Below are 13,317 nucleotides of genomic sequence, written 5' to 3'. Positions count from 1 at the left end.
GGGTGGGAAAACTGGGACATGAACATTGCTGGTGGGCTTGAACAATCCAAACCTTCGGAACAATCTGGAATTATGCCCAAAAGTTATCAAACTTGCTACCCTTTGATTCACAGTATTTCTGGGGCCTATATCCCAAGGAGATAAAAGAAGGGAAAGGAGTAGTATGTGCCAAAATGTTTGTGACCCTGTTTTTAACAAAGCTGGAAACAGGGGAGCCCTTAATTGGAGAATGGTTGGGTAAATTTGGTATATAAATTTATGGAATATTATTGTTCTGTAAAAATGACCAGCGGATGAATACAGAGACTTGGAGAAATTACATGAACTGATGCTAAGTGAAATGGCAGAACCAAAAGTCATTATATTAAAACAATACTGTTGAAGATTTTTGTGGGTGGTTCTTTGAAAAGAGACCTAATTAGTTTTCAATTCATCAATGATGGACAAACAGCTACCCCAAAAGAAAAACACGAAATGAACTAAACTGCTTGCATTTTTTTTTCTTCCCAGGTTATTTTACCTTCTGAATCCAATTCTCCCTTCAACAAAGAAAACTGTTTGGATTCACCCATTTGTATCTGCATATACTAGGACATGTTCAACTATATAGGACTGCTTGCCCCAAATTGGGAGGGGTAAATATAAAAAAAAAAAATTACCCTCAGGATTTCAATAAAAAATAAAAAAAAAATAAAATAAAAAAAAGTGGAAAAAGAAAAAAAGAGAAAAAAAGAATGCTTCTATTTTTCAAATAATTATTCCTAATCTGTGAATCGATAGGATTTTTTGCTTCTCTTATTCTTTCAGAGTAGTTGTAGATGATTGTGTTCCCAAGAAACCAAATTCTTTAAAGTTACCCCAAACTTTTCACTTCTTATGGAATATTTCATGTTCAAAAGGGTTTGCAGGGTTTTTTTAAATTTCATCATTTCTGAGAGAACAATGACATCTCATCAGACGAACATGTTTCAAAAATTGTTTTTCTATTTACCGTTGATAATTGTATTTCCCCCCATTTATTCTCTTTTTTTTCCCCTCTCTTTCCTCAAAATTGTTTCATTACTGATCAATGACTTCCCCAAAATGACCTCTTCTTTTATTCCATTCCCCTCCAATTTTCCTGCAGGCTAAGATAGAGTTCCATGTCCCTATTCACTATTTATGGTGCCTCCTATTTAAACCAATACCAATAATAATAAGGTTCACTCAACCAACTTCTCATCTCCCTCTTCCCCTGCACTAGAAAATCTTTTTCTCGCCTCTCTTTCTTATGGTAGATCATTTACACCATTCACTTCTCTTTTTCCCTCTTCCTGTACATTCTTATATCAGTTCTTTCCATTAATTTTAAAAAGATATTATCCCTTCATATTCCACTCCTAGCCCTTATCCTCTGACTAAGGATACTCCTTTTACCTATCAGAATATTGAGAATGTCCTAAGCAGTTGAAAGCATCAGCCTAGGTCACAATTTATCCATCAAACACCACTCCCAATGAAAAACCTGGTTCTCACTTAGCCTCTTCCCAAATTCCCACATCCTATCTCTGGAACATTTTGTCCCATTTGCCCAGCTGCACCAGAAGCTCAAAGTGTCCAAAACAGAATCTGTTCTTTGCCCTGCACTCTCTGCCCTCTTCTGAAATTCCCTTTTCTGTCAACCAGGTTTGCCGGCTGAGTCAGCCACCATTCTTCACTTTGCTTAGCCCACATATGATCCAATGAGTTAGGCATCTTTTCATTCCTTACTTAACCTTTTTTCAGCAGAGCTCTTTTCTTCACTCACGTAGCTAACAACCAGTTCACCCTGGTCCCCTGTCTCCTAAACTCTTCTGTTAACCTCATTGTTCCATTGTGATCATGCCTTGTGACATTACTTTTCTCTACTCTATATTGATCTGGCATATTCTTGTTTATGAGTTTTTGGCCTTTCCTCTTAGAATGAATTTGGCAGGGCAGGGGAGGGCGGGGGGGTCTCTTCCTCATTTAATATAGTGACTGATAAAAGAACAAATATTACTACATATTTGTTGATTCATTGATTCTCACCGTGGGGAAATACCCGATTTTTCTTCACCATGTTTAATATGAAGGAATTCCTGAGGGAAAAAAAGTCAACAAATTAATACTCAGCTTTGTTTCCAATAACTACCCCATCTTCCCAGCTAAAGGAGCAGCAAGCAGTACAAGAAAGCCCGAATAACTCACTGGGCACAGCCTAGCTATTGCCTTTCATCATCCTATATGTTTTTTCAAAGTTGAGCCAGCCTCAACACAATTGATAAAAATCCCTTTTGTTCCATTTTATCCATTTGGATCCATTCCTAAAGGTCCCTTTCCCTGTTTCCCCCTTTCTCCATCCCTTCTTTCCTCTCTCCTCATCATTAAAAGTAATCCAAAGGCAGCAACTGAGAAACTCCCTTATATGTCAATAGAAGAACAAGAGGATGGAACCTTGTAGGCAGAGTGTCTGTCAGTATAAAGAAGAACCTGTAAAGTTCATTGATTTGCTTTGGTGGCTAACTTCTACAGACTACCCATAGCACAAAATTTCTGAAAATATTTCCAATTTTCTTTGATTTCACCACATCCTATGGACCTGTCCCGGCTTATTCCACTCCCATCCCTTTCCTTCTTTCCCCAAAGAATTCTCTGCTATTTGTATTCTCAAATCCACAAGATCTAAGGGCAAAGCACTAACTCCAATGTAGGCCAGAAGGGCCAGAAAGAGAGGCTTGCAAGTCCTCACCTACACTTCTACCCTGGGCAAACCTTTCAGAACCCTTTCAGGGTTTTCAAGCACACTATCTCTCTAAGAAGAAATGACAGATTGACCACCCAACTACAGGAGAAAGGGAGTTTTCACACCTACTTTGGATATCTACAGGTACGATAAATAAACTTGTCCACCACCTCTAATCAAAAGAAAATGGAAAACATATACATTTTGAGATTGCAAAGAATGTTTTTATGAATTTAAAATATGGTTTGGAGAAAGATGGAAAATTTCAGAATGTCAATTGTCAAAAAAGGTTAAAAGTTGATGCTGCTCTTCCTCTCTCCTTTCTACCTAAGGGGATGCACAATCTGATGGTTCTTTGTTCCCCAATGGACGGTGTTGGTCTCTCACAATGAATTTGGGCAGCCTTGGGGCCATTTCAGGAACAAAAAAAAGAGGGACCCTCTTCCATCCCTTTCCCTGCCCTCCGCCTTTCCCAATATATCATCTCTTTGATCCACAACAACCCTGTGGGAAATGGAGGCAAAATGAAAGGTTTTGCCTCTCAACACAACACTTGTGGGTTATTTTGAAACTCAAGTCATCCTAACTCCCACCCCATATCTTTTTTTAATGTTTAAAAAAGCTTCTTCAGGATAACAACAAAAAGAATTTGCTTTGTAAGTGAGTCTCCGATGGTTTATTACCTCAACAAAGTCTACAGGAGATTCTCTCTTATGATCTGAGTTTATCCTATGCTCCCCATTAGTAAGAACAACCATCTTGTCCATCTCCTTTGCTGGTACAAGGTATGTCTCTCACTTGATCTCTAAAACAAGACTTCCCAAGCCCAACCTCCCCCAAAATAAAACTCCTCATTCCTAATTCTACACATATTTGTTCCATCCCCAGGATAGTCTTATATAATTCTTCTCCTCTAAGGCTTCTCGAGGTGAGCAAAAAGGCAATCCCTTACCTTGGTGAAAACCAGGTGATAAATGAAAACACACACACACACACACACACAGTTCTCTCTCCCTCTCCTCTTGCTCTCACTCTCCTGTCTCTCCCTCCTTTGCCTCTCCCTTTCTATCTTCACCTCTCTCTTCTATTTCTATCTTTGCTCTCAATGTCTGTCTTCTATCTTCTCTATCTCTATAACTAGTATATCTCTAATTTCTCTTTCTCTAAATCTGAATCTATCTATTCTGTATCTGTCTCTATCTTCTCTATATCTCTAATCTACATCTATCTCTATGTTCTCTAAATCTATCTCTACCTTCTCTATCTCTATCTCTATCTCTATGAACTCTATGTCTATCTCTATCTTCTCTTTATCTATCTCTATATCTACTCTATCTCTATCTTCTCTATATCTATATCTACTCTATCTCTATCTCTATCTTCTCTATATCTATCTCTATATCTACTCTATATCTATCTCTTCTTCCTTTCTTATTCTCTTATCTATTATCCTCTTATTTCTTCTTCTCTATATCCCTTCTCTTCTTCCATTCTAATCTTTTTCATTAAAACTTCTCTATATTCTCTTATCAAACCCCCTTCTCCTTTCCCAATCCCCTCCTCCCTCCCCTCTCACTTTTCTCATTTCCCAACCCTCCTTCCCCCTCCCCTCCCCTTCCCTCCCCTCCCCTCCCTTCTTTCCTTCCCCTCTTTTTTTTTAATTTTTTTTTTTTTTTTTTTTTTCTCCTACCACCCTCTTCTTCTCCCTCCTTCCACCCTTCCCTCCTCCCCCCTCTGGCTCTGGGCTCTCTCCTCCTCCCTTTCCTCCCTCTCTCTCGCTCTTTCCCCCCTCTCTCCCACAAACACACTCTTCAGATTCCCTGATCTTTTATCCTAGAAACTCTTTGTGGGTGTGTACATCACATGGAACCTTTTCTTTATATCATTTTGTTCTTCAATCTCCTCTGGGTTGGAAGGCTGGTTATGTGCAGAAGAGGAACCATTTATTTACATAGTTCCCTAACCTAAACCCTCTGCCTTGTTGGGTTTCAAACTTTTTTCCACTTTCTCATTACATACATTGTCATCTTCCATCTAAAATTTTATCTTTCCAAAAGATTAAAAAATATCTCTCAACATTTCACTTTTAAATCCTTTCTTTCCTGACTGTCCATTAACAAGGAAAAAATACTTTTATCTGATGTTAGAGATAAAGGGGATTGATATTCTTCTTTGTAAAACTTTTTTGATTCAGCTTTCATTTTTTCTTTTCTGGTTCAAGTCCAGAAAGATTTTGCTGTCTTTATCTAAGGACAATATAACTGACTTTTACCTCCTTCTCCTCTTCCTATCTTCCCTATTATTCTTACCTCCTTCCTACCCTTTGTCAAACTTCCTTTCATTTATTTTTTTAAGGTTTTTATTTCCAAAAACATAAACAAAGGGAACTTTTTCCATGGATCTTCGAAAAACCTTGTGTTATTATTCCCCACCTTTCCCCTCTCACTAACATGCATCAATCCAATATGTCTAAACATGGATAAATAATGTTCCTTCCAAAATAGGCATGCCATTTATACAATTTGATGCTGCAAAAGAAAAAAAGAATCAAAAGTAAAAAAAAAACCAGGAAAAGAAAACATTCAAAACAACTCAGATGAAAAAGTGTGAAAATGCTATATTGTCATCTACCTCAGTTCCCGTCCTCCCCGGGTAGATAACTCTCATCATCCCACAAGATCATTGGAAAGGCCGAATCCCCCTCTTGTTGAAGGGCCCTTCCATCACAATTGATCATCCACAATCTTGTGTTGCCTGGGAAGTCTCCTGGTTCTGCTCCCTTGACAAAGTTCTTAAGTCTCTCCAGGCTTTCCCTGCTACCACCCTGCTGGTCCCAAACTTCCTCGAACTCTCCCACCCTGGGTGATGCCCCTCTCTTGAAATCATCTTGTGGATTTGCTTGGCCAATTTGCCAAGGCACTTTGGTACTTGTTGTGGGGTTGTTTAGGTTCTATAATAATTTTCTAATAGTCCTCAAATCAACTCAATAAAATGGAAAAGGGCTTGATCGGCGGACAATTTTCTCTAAATTAAAGTTTTATCTGAAAAAAACCACAAACCCCCAAAATATATGGATCGGTTTGCACAAAAATAGAGCCCTTAAGGATGCAGCTCTCAATTGGGACATGAAGGAACAAAAAAGAGGATGTCAGTCAAACAAAGTTCGGAAAGTGAAGGGTTTTTCTCAATTGTGTTAAAAATTATTTAGGCTTCTTAAAGTACCTTGTGAGTAAGCTTGTTATCCTGAAAATAACTAGTTGTGGAAAAGATAATGAAGGATGGTATACTGTCAATTACAGCTTTGCTAATGGAATAATTTCTAGTTACTGGCTTTTCCACCTGGAATGTTGTACTTAAAAACATCTCCTTAGATATCAAGATGAGTTTTAAATTTTTAGATGATAATTTCTATTAAATTTTGAGACAATCACTATTCTCTGGTATTTTCTAGAATTTTGAATTTGTTTTTTAATCAAAAAATCTTAAAAATTTTTGTGCAGACATTGAAAGTTACAGAAAATTTAAACCTGTATTCGATATGATTTTATGTTAAAAGAAAAATTTTGAATAAAACAAGTTCTGGTAACTTTAATAGATCCTGTTAAGTCCCCTAACTAGATGAAATATGTTGCTTTTTAAAAGTTTATTGGGTAATTTGTAAAAAATTATACTCTATCTTTAAAAGTTCATATTGCCTGGACATTTGTATAAGTTTTATGAAATTTATGAAATAAAATTTGAAATAACTCCATAGTTCTTTTGATACAAGATATATTGTGAATAAGAATGGTTTTAAAAAGAAAGGACAAAAAGGATTGATTTACAAAAGCAATTGATTCTAGGTCATTAAAATAGTTTTTTGGGAGTCTGATTGGTATAGCGCTAAATAAATAGATTAGTTTAGGTAATATTGTCATCTTTATTATTTTGCTCCCTACCAAGACATTTAATATTTTCAATTGGTTAGATCCAGCTTAATTTGTGGAAAAGTGGTTTGTAATTTGCTCATAAAGTTTCTGATTTTCCCTGGGCAGATAGATTCCTAAATATTTTATATTATTAGTAGTTACTTTTGGAATTTCTCTTTGTAACTCTGACTGTTGGTTTTGTTAGTGATATATAAGACTGCTGATGACTTATGTGGGTTTATTTTTAACCAGCAACTTTTAAAATTTGGATTATTTCTAATAACTTTTTTTAAAATCTCTGGGGTTCTCTAAGTATAATCATGTCATCGGCAAAGAGTGATAATTGGTTCCTCATTGCCTATTCTTATTCCTTTAATCTCTTTCTCATCTTATTTATGCTAGCATTTCTAATACAATATTAAATATAACGGTGATATGGGCAACCTTGTTTCCTCAGATCTTATTGGGAATGGTTGGTTTGTCTCCATTAATTATGATCTTACTGATGGTTTTAAATAGATGCTGCTGATTATTTTAAGGAAAAGTCCATTTATTCCTATACTTTCAAGTGTTTTCAATAGGAATGGACGTTGGATTTTATCAAATGCTTTTTCTGCATCTATTGAGATGATCATATGATTTTTGTTAATTTGGTTATTAACATGGCCAATTATATTGATAGTTTCCTAATATTGAACCAGCCCAGCATTCCTGGTATAAATCCTACTTGATCATAGTGTATTATCTTGGAGATGATTTTCTGTAGTCTTTTTGCTAATATCTTATTTAAGATTTTAGCATCAATATTCATTAGGGAGATTGGTCTATAATTTTCTTTCTCTGTTTTCAGCCTACCTGGTTTAGGTATCAGTACCATGTCTGTGTCATAGAAGGAATTTGGTAGGACTCCTTCATTCCCTATTTTATCAAATAATTTATATAGCATTGGGACAATTGTTCTTTAAATGTTTGGTAAAATTCACATGTAAATCCATCTGGTCCTGGGGATTTTTTCTTAGGGAGTTGTTTAATTGCCTGTTCTATTTCTTTTTCTGAAATGGGACTATTCAAGCAATTTACTTCCTGCTCTGTTAGTCAAAATGGGTTCATGACCTAGGCATAAAGAATGAAATTATTAATAAATTAGAGGAACATAGGATAGTTTACCTCTCAGACCTGTGGAAGGGGAAGGTCTTTATGACCAAAGAAGAACTAGAGATCATTACTGATCACAAAATAGAAAATTTCGATTATACCAAACTGAAAAGTTTTTGTACAAACAAAACTAATGCAGACAAGATTAGAAGGGAAGCAATAAACTGGGAAAATATTTTTACAGTCAAAGGTTCTGATAAAGGCCTCATTTCCAAAATATATAGAGAATTAACTCTAATTTATAAAACATCAAGCCATTCTCCAATTGAAAAATGGTCAAAGGATATGAACAGACAATTCTCAGATGAAGAAATTGAAACTATTTCTAGTCATATGAAAAGATGCTCCAAGTCATTATTAATCAGAGAAATGCAAATTAAGACAACTCTAAGATACCACTACACACTGTCAGATTGGCTAAGATGACAGGAAAAAATAATGATGATTGTTGGAGGGATGCAGGGAAACTGGGACATTGATGCATTGTTGGTGGAGTTGTGAACAGAATCCAACCATTTTGGAGAAGTAGTTTGGAACTATGCTCAAAAGTTATCAAACTGTGCATACCCTTGTCCAACAGTGTTACTACTGGGATTATATCCCAAAGAGATTATAAAGAAGGGAAAGGGACCTGTATGTGCGAATGTTTGTGGCAGCCCTTTTTGTAGTGGCTAAAAACTGGAAACTGAATGGATGTCCATCAGTTGGAGAATGCTAATAAATTGTGGTATATGAAAATTATGGAATATTACTGTTCTGTAAGAAATGACCAACAGGATAATTTCAGAAAGGCCTGGAGAGACTTACACGAACTGATGCTGATGAAATGAGCAGGACCAGGAGATATTATATACTTCAACAACAATACTATATGATGACCAGTTCTGATGGACCAGGACATCCTCAGCAACGAGATCAACCAAATCATTTCTAATGGAGCAGTAATGAACTGAACTAGCTATGCCCAGAAAAAGAACTCTGGGAGATGACTAAAAACCATTACATTGAATTCCAATCCCTATATTTATCACACCTACATTTTGATTTCCTTCACAAGCTAATTGTACAATATTTCAGAGTCTGATTCTTTTGTACAGCAAAATAACATTTTAGTCAGTATACTTATGTGTATGTAATTTATATTTTAATATATTTAACATCTACTGGTCATCCTGCCATCTAGGGGGGGGGGGTAAGAGGTGAAAAATTGGAATAAGAAGTTTGGCAATTGTTAATGCTGTAAAGTTACCCATGTATATATCCTGTAAATAAAAGGCTATTAAATAAAAAAAAAAGATTCTGTTTAAAAAAAAAAGATTAAATGAGATAATATAAGGAGATGCACTTTGGAATGAAAAAAAGTAAAAAAAAAAAAAAAAACAAAACAAAAGCAATTGATTCTTTCAATGGAACCAATTGTAAGAACACTACATGGTAGAAAAGAGGGTAAAAGAGAGAGGGAGACAGGAGATGTGAGGGCATAGACAGTAGCAAAATGTTTTGGCTGGTATCAAAATGTAGTTTCAAGACCCAAAAATTTAGAAACATAATGGACACCAGGAATGGTAGATATGAGATGGAGTCAGAGAACATAGAAAGGGGTTTTAAATCTGATGGAAAGAAAGGGTCATTCTTTACTGGATCTTGCCATTTACCAGGAGAAAGGAAACGAGTCTGGGGCATGGCATTAGCTGTCAAGCAAAATCTTGAAAGGAATTTAATATCCTAACAGAATTATCTCTAAGGAGGAGAAGTGGGTTTGGAAAGCTTAGTGGCGTTAGGAGTGATATCACATGGCATAGGGTTAGGCCAAAGCCACCACGAGGCAGAGTGTCTTGGGGGGCTGACCCAGGGGAGGCCAGTGGCCTTGGGGTTGCCCATGGGTAGATTTTGTGGGGAGGATTTGGCCCCAGATACATGAATGGGATTTCTGGTTAGACAGGCTAGGGAAGTAGACTTCTCTCCCTGTTTTGTAAACTTGCTGCGTTTGGAAAAAAGCTTGTTTCTGCCTATCGAGTTCCAGTCTCTTCATCTTTAGGTTTCTGGAGAACTTCAGAACAGGTATATTTCAAATGGGAAGGGGGAGAATCTGGCAGGTAGCCCATGGGCTACAAAATGTGCATCCACTTTGATTCAGCAGTATTTCTATGGAGCTGATATCCCAAAGAGATCTTCAAGAAGGGTGAATAGGAAATCTTCATATTATTAGTAAGTTCATTTCAAATCATTGCATGAACGTGACTTTCCCCATGTGAACCTAATCCCCATGTGAACCATGTGAACCTAATCAAGGTATGATGTAACTTCTGTGAGAATTTGATCGTTTTCTCACCCATAAGAGCATATGTTTTAGCTCCTTCTCCTGTGAGAATTTCACCATTCTCTAATGTATAAGAGCATAGGGCTTAGCTCCTTCCCCTGTGAGCACTTGACCTTTCCCTAACCCATAAGAACAGATCTTTTATCTCCTTCTCTTGTGAGAACTTCACCATTCCCTAATGTATAAGAGCATAGCTGTTAGCTCCTTCCCCTGTGAGAACTTGAACGTTGCCTAACTCACAACAACAGGTGTTTTAGTTCCTTCTCCTGTGAGAACTTGACCGTCCTCTCATCCATAAGGGTATATGTTTTAGCTCCTTCTCACATGAGGACTTGACCATTTTTTACCCTATAAGCTGGGAACGTACAGCATATGTGATAGCTCCAACTACATGATTACAGGAACTGGCCACTCCTTGGAACAGTTGCTGTCGCTAAGGACTGGCCCCCTTGTCGATGCAACACTTGACTACAACCACCTGGAGCCCTTGTTGGTACTTCCCTATCTTATATGATGTCTTTATTTGGTTCAAAGCCTTCTTTGTCCTGACTCGTATAAAAGGCAGGTAAAGCATCCTCTATTAGGAGCCTGACCCATGGAGATATTCATCTGCCAGGGACCCACTTATCCGGATCCAGTTGAAGGCTTCAGAATGGGGCCCCCAGCCACTCTAGTGCTCCCTCAAATCGGTGATGTACTCTCTTTCCTCCATTCTCATCATAATCCTCATCACTCTTTGTCTTTTATGTATTATTTGCTGTATTAGTTGTTATTGTTAGCAATCTATTCCTTTTATTGTATAATTAAATTTTACTTCCACTTTAATTGAGTCAGAGAGCGTCTTTTATAGGAGTGGATCCGAATTTTTCCCTAAAATAACAGAACAAAGGGAAAGGGACCCACATGTGCCAAAATGTTGTGGCAGCCCTTGGATGGATGGATGCCCATCAATTGGGGAATGGTTGGGTAAATTGTGGTATATGAATGTTATGGAATATTATTGTTCTGTAAGAAATGACCAGCAGGATGAATACAGAGAGGCTTGGAAAGACTTACATGAACTGATGCTAAGTGAAATGAGCACAACCAGGAGATCATTATATACTTGAACAATGATATTTTATGAAGAGCTATTCTGATGGAAGTGGATTTTTTTGACAAAGAGACCTAACTCAGTTTCAATTGATCAATGATGGACAGAAGCATCTACACCCAAAGAAAGAACACTGGGAAATGAATGTAAACTGTTTGCATTTTTCCTTCCTGGGTTATTTCTACCTTCTGAATCCAAATCTCCCTGTGCAACAACAGAACCGTTAGGTTCTGCATACATGTATTGCATCTAGGATATACTGCGACATATTTAACATATATAGGACTGCTTGCCATCTAGGGGAGGGGATGGAGGGAGAGAGGGGAAAAATCGAACAGAAGTGAGTGTGAGGGTTAGTATTGTAAAAAATACCCTGGCATGGGTTCTGTCAATAAAAAGTTATTATAATAAACAAAAGGATAATAAGGAATATGATAAATCTATTCAATATTATTATAATTACAATATAGTTCAATTTCTTTTCCTTTAAAATGAGTTTCATGATCACTTTGAATTTTCATGGGGGTGCCATAATATAATGAAACAATATTTAAAGTTTTACAAGTGTTCTTTTGTATAGTTTTCTTATATGGACAAGCAATAAGTATCCCAGAGTAGGTATCCACACAAGTACAGGCATATTGGCCCCCTTAATTCATGGGCAATGGGCCTATATAATCAATTTGCCAGATTTGAGTACGTAGGGCACCTCGAGCCAGTTCCCAGTCACCCTTCTGGGTAAAGGGCATTGAATAAAGAGCTCACACTAGGAACACTCTTGAGATATTTGTTTAAATAAGTCAAGAGGAATATTGATTCCCCTATCTAATGACCACCTGCAAGAAGCAAATGCACCCAAATGTCCTGCAGCAGTGTCGATCCATTGTCCTAACATTAGGTCATCATCCTTTGTGGGAATCAGTTGCAGTGCCTTTCCTTTTTGTTTCACTGTTGTGGTTATATCCTTCCCAAGAAACCATCTTTTACATAATCTACATGAAACACAGACAATTAATATTTTCTGCACCAATCCCTTTTGTAACCACAATTTCTTTAGCCAGACCTCCTTATCTCTTATTTTCCAGTCTTTTTTCCATGGGGCCAGACCATAGTCCATTTGACCACTGCCGATGAAAAATGAAAATTTTCTTTTTCCTCTTATTGTTATAACCCATTAATCCCCATTATTCCCTTTCCTATTTTCGAACAATTTTTCAATTTTTTTGTTTTTCTTTGGAGCCTATGGACTTGGTGAACCTCAGTAAACCAGGCATGGTCTTTTGTTCTGGTTAAGGAATCATAGATTCGATACTGGGAACTGCTATATTTCTGGGGTGTTTCCCACATTCCTGCTGGTTTGGAAGTTCTAAATCTTCTCATAAAGATCTTCCCTGCCTCCCAGTTTTTTATTATTTTGTAAATACCACTTCCATTTAATCCTAGAAGATTCTTGAGCATGTCCAATTTTGTGGGAAGAGGTATCCCAAAATCCAGTATTATTTATGTGGCCTTAAAATTATTCTGATTTAAAGTTAAATGCTCAGTTTCCACCAATGCCCAATATGTGCTACTAATTGTTGTTCGGGTAAATTTTGTCCGTGGGGCAATTTTCGGAAAACCTAGGGAAATTCTTCCCCTTTTTTTACAAACCCAGTCCATATCCATTTAAAACAGATTTAAATTCTACAGGCCCCCCTTTGGATAAATCTATGGTCTGGATGCAGCTTTACTTCCTCAAAGGCCACTCCTTGTCCCCCACTCAAATTCATATTTCTTTCGGTGACCTTATAAAAGCTTTAAGATCTGAACTAAATGGGGAAAATATAAAAGTTTTTTCTTATCCCAGAAGAAAAAGTCAATATTTTCTGCCTCCTTTTAATATTTCTTGGCCAAATTATCCCTAAAAAAAAACTCGGCAGGTCCTTTATTTTATCAGGTTAATTTCCCATCCTTTCTTTTCTTTTTTAACCTCACCAGTCGTTGTTCAGCACTTGAGCATTGGCTTTATATAATATCATCAAAAATGGTTTAATTTCAATCAGACCAATTAAGTTCATGAAGTGTTCACTCCTCCAAGACAATAGTGGGACTTTAAAAT

The sequence above is a fragment of the Sarcophilus harrisii genome, chromosome 1 (assembly GCF_902635505.1).
Source record: "Sarcophilus harrisii chromosome 1, mSarHar1.11, whole genome shotgun sequence".
Lineage (NCBI taxonomy): Eukaryota > Metazoa > Chordata > Mammalia > Dasyuromorphia > Dasyuridae > Sarcophilus > Sarcophilus harrisii.
This window is presented reverse-complemented; position numbering follows the sequence as displayed.